The sequence below is a fragment of the Oryctolagus cuniculus genome, chromosome 14 (genome assembly GCF_051225735.1).
Source record: "Oryctolagus cuniculus isolate XC-2025 breed Fujian yellow rabbit chromosome 14, ASM5122573v1, whole genome shotgun sequence".
NCBI lineage: Eukaryota > Metazoa > Chordata > Mammalia > Lagomorpha > Leporidae > Oryctolagus > Oryctolagus cuniculus.
This window is the reverse complement of record NC_142880.1, coordinates 44,303,910-44,307,701: the sequence shown is the minus strand read 5'-3', so window position 1 is coordinate 44,307,701 and position 3,792 is coordinate 44,303,910. Positions and strand designations below refer to the sequence as shown.

The 3,792-nt window shown below is 43.0% G+C and overlaps 1 non-coding gene across 1 annotated transcript; it reads left to right on the top strand.

Annotated features, from left to right (window-relative positions):
- Positions 1-408: 408 nt before the first annotated feature.
- LOC127492876 (U6 spliceosomal RNA) lies at positions 409-515 on the top strand. Its single transcript, XR_007922706.1, has one exon. It is a non-coding gene; the product is annotated as a U6 spliceosomal RNA (small nuclear RNA).
- The last annotated feature ends 3,277 nt before the right edge of the window (positions 516-3,792 follow it).

The window sequence follows — 3,792 nt, the reverse complement described above, 5'->3', positions numbered from 1 at the left end:
TGCTCCTCTTCCAGTCCATCTCTCTGCTGTGGCCCAGGAGGGCAGTGGAGGATGGCCCAAATGCTTGGGCCCCTGCACCCGTGTGGGAGACCAGGAGGAAGCACCTGGCTCCTGGCTTCGGATTGCATAGCTCCGGCCATATTGGCCAATTGGGGGGTGAACCAACGGAAGGAAGACCTTTCTCTCTGTCTCTCTCTCTCACTGTCTAATTCTATCTGTCAAATAAATAAAAAGAAACATCCTGCAACCAGGACTGAGAGGCTATAGCACCTTCAGCAGTCCTCCCAGGGTGATTGTAGGAAGTGAGAAGAGAGAATTGAGGAATGCTGTGTCTCCAGGTCTCAGATATGAGACCACTCAGGGGATGCAGACAGTGAAAGGAAGAAGAATCTGAAAAACGCAGCAAGAATGCACATCTTCAGCTGCATGAAGATGAAAATTGGAACACAGAGAAGGTTAGCATCACCCCATACAAGAATGATGACATGCAAAGTCAGGATAGGTTTTATATTTTTAACATCCAACAACAGAAGAATGGATAAACAAAGTATGGAAATATATATATAATTATAATATATATGAGTTTATATATATAAAAAATTAAATTCTGTAAAAGAAATTAAATTCTGGGTCCAACACCATTGTGTAGTGGGTTAAGCTACCACCTGCAATGCCAGCAAACTTATATGGGTGCCATTAGAATCCCAGCTGCTCCACTTCCGATCCATCTCCCTGCTGATGCACCTGGAAAAGCAACAGAGGATGGTCCAAGTGCTTGGGCCACTGCATCCGCCCGGGAGACCTGGATATAGCTCCTAGCTCCTGGCTCCTGGCCTCAGCCTGGCCCAGCTATTGTGGTCCTTTGGGGAGTGAACAAGCATATGAAAGACTTTTATGTCTGACTTTCCCTCTTTCTCTGTAATGCTTCCTTTCAAATAAATAAAATAAATCTTTTTTAAAGTAAATGAAATTCTGACACATTCTATAACCTGGCTGAACCCTAAAAACACTATGTTAAGTGAAATAAACCAGTCACAAAAGGACAAATGTATAATTCCATTTAAATGAGGCACGTAGAATAGGCAAGTTCTCGTCACTATCACAGTTTCATTTTCTACTAGTTGTTTCATTTCATTTTGATTCCTCCTTAATATTTCATTTTCACGAGAGAGATTTTCTATCTTGTCCATTAAGGATTTCTGTAGTTCGAGAATTTGTTTTTGAGAACTTCTTAATGTTCTTATCAATTTTTTGAGATCCACTTCTTGCATTTCTTCTATCTCATCATCTTCATAATCTTGAATTGGGGTGTCTATTTCATTTGGGGGCATCATAGTGTCTCCCTTGTTCTTGTTACCTCGGCTTTTGCGTTTGTTTGTCATATGGAGATATTCTTTGGTTTTTTCTTGTTATACTGTGACTCTAGATTAAGAGGACTGTCTGCTTTTGATGGATCCTTAGAGGCTGTGATGGGTGTGGCCAGAGAACTCTAGTTCTACAGGGTTAAGGGTGTGCCAAAGGTGATTCACCCTGATTGTTCTCTTGCTCACTCTCGCTCGCTCTCTCTCTCTCTCTCTCTCTTTTTTTTTTTTTTTTTTGACTCAGTTGGGAGGTAATTCCACACAGCTGAGTGGAATTGAGAGTAGTTGATGTATGAAATCTGGCCCCTGTGGGTATTCGTTTGCTTACCAGAGTCAGGTTTTTCCTGCTTGGCTAATGAGAGACACGTGCTTTATATATGCAAAATGGTGCGCACAGCTTTACTTACCTAAAATGGCGCCTTCCCTATGTCTTGCTCGACTTTGTAAGGTGAGTGGAGAGATAGGCTAAATGTCCGTGCAGGTTCCCCTTATTTGTTTGATTTTTTCTCCCCTCCAGCCAGCCTGGTGAACTTTCCCCAAGGGGGTTTCAGGCCTCGTTCTCTGCGGGCTTTTTCTGCCTTTCCCCACCAATGTCTCAGGTTAACGAGAGGTTTTTAGCTCACCTCTCCTTCCAGCGCTGGCGCGCAGACTCTGCAGCTCCAACAGGTCCGGCGGGTCCTGCTGCTCTGGTGGGTCTGGCGGGTCTGGCAATTCAGAACATACTCAAGCTGACTTACCTCAAATGGTAGAGTTAGAAACATACCAGGGGATTCCAATTCAATCCCATTGAGGTGGCATGTACCAATGCCATCTCACTAGTCCCAGTGATCAATTTCTGTTCACAATTGATCATAATGATAGGACTAAGAGCCAAAGGGAGCACATAAACAAGACTAGTATCTGCAAATACTAGCTGATAGAATAAAAAAGGGAGAAAACGATCCAACATGGGAAGTGAGATACACAGCAGACCCATAGAATGGCAGATGTCCTAAACAGCACTCCGGCCTCAGAATCGGCCCTTAAGGCACGCAAATCTGGCTGAAAAGCCCATGAGAGTATTACAGGCATGGAAAGCCAAAACACTCTGGCAAAAAAAAAAAAAAAAAAAAAAAAAAACCAACAACAAACAAACAACCCTACATGAAAGATCTCCGCTGGTGAGATCCCAGTGAAAAGAACAGGTCATCAAAGAAGGAGGTACCTTTCTCTGAAGGGAGGAGAGAACTTCCACTTTGACTACGACCTTGTCTAAATATGATCAGAGTTGGTGAACTCAAAAGGCTTCCATAGCCTTGGCAGCTCATGACAAGAGCCTAGGGTGATTACTGATGCCATAAACAAGAGTGTCAATTTGTTAAGTCAACAACAGGAGTCACTGTGCACTTACTCCTCATGTAGGATCTTTGTCCTTAGTGTGCTGTACATTGTGATTTAATGCTATAACTAGTACTCAAACAGTATTTTTCACTTTCTGTTTCTATGCGGGTGCAAACTGTTGAAATCTTTACTTAATGTATACTAAACTGATCTTCTGTATATAAAGAGAATTGAAAATGAATCTTGATGTGAATGGAAGGGGGGAGGGAGAGGGAAAGGGGAGGGTTGCAGGTGGGAGGGAAGTTATGGGGGGGGAAGCCATTGTAATCCATAAGCTGTACTTTGGAAATTTATATTCATTAAATAAAAGTTTAAAAAAAGAAAATAATAGGCAAGTTCATAGAGAGCAGAAATAGAACAGAAGTTTAGGGAGGCAGAAGGCAAAGCTATTGTTTAATGGGTGCAGCGATTATGTTTGGGTGATAAGTTATGGAAATGGAAATACAGGTAAAATATATGCATAATACATGTGATGTCACTGAACTGTATACTGAAAAAGGATAAAATGGTAACATTTCATATGCATAACTCATCACAACTATTTTTAAAAAATAGCAGAAGAAGCCAAAGAAGTGGTTATGAACATCAGAAGAGGAAGCTCAAGGCAAACAATAGCTGTATGGTTACGACACCAGTCACAACATCCGAGTCCCAAGTTGGAGCACGCAGGCTTGAGTCCCAGCTCCTCTCTCCAGCTCCCTATAAATGCAAAGCCTGGGAGGCAGCTGTGATGGCTTGAGCAGCTAGGTTCCTACTATCTATCTGGAGACCTAGGCTGAGTTTCTGACTCCTGGCTTCGGCCTGACCCTGTCCCAGCCATTGAGGCATTTGAAGAGTGAACAGTGCTATGGGAGTTCTGTCTGTCTGTCTGTCTGCCTTTCACATTACAAAGAAAGAACCCCTTCTATCTCCTGTGATTAATGGAAGCATCCCAGTCTTTAAAAAAGAAGAAGTGCCAGAAACCCCAGGCAGGGGAAGTGTAGTGTGGCAGTCTACTGAGGGATCAGGTAAGGGAATCTGGGGTGCAGACACTGCAGAGCCTTCCTGGTAT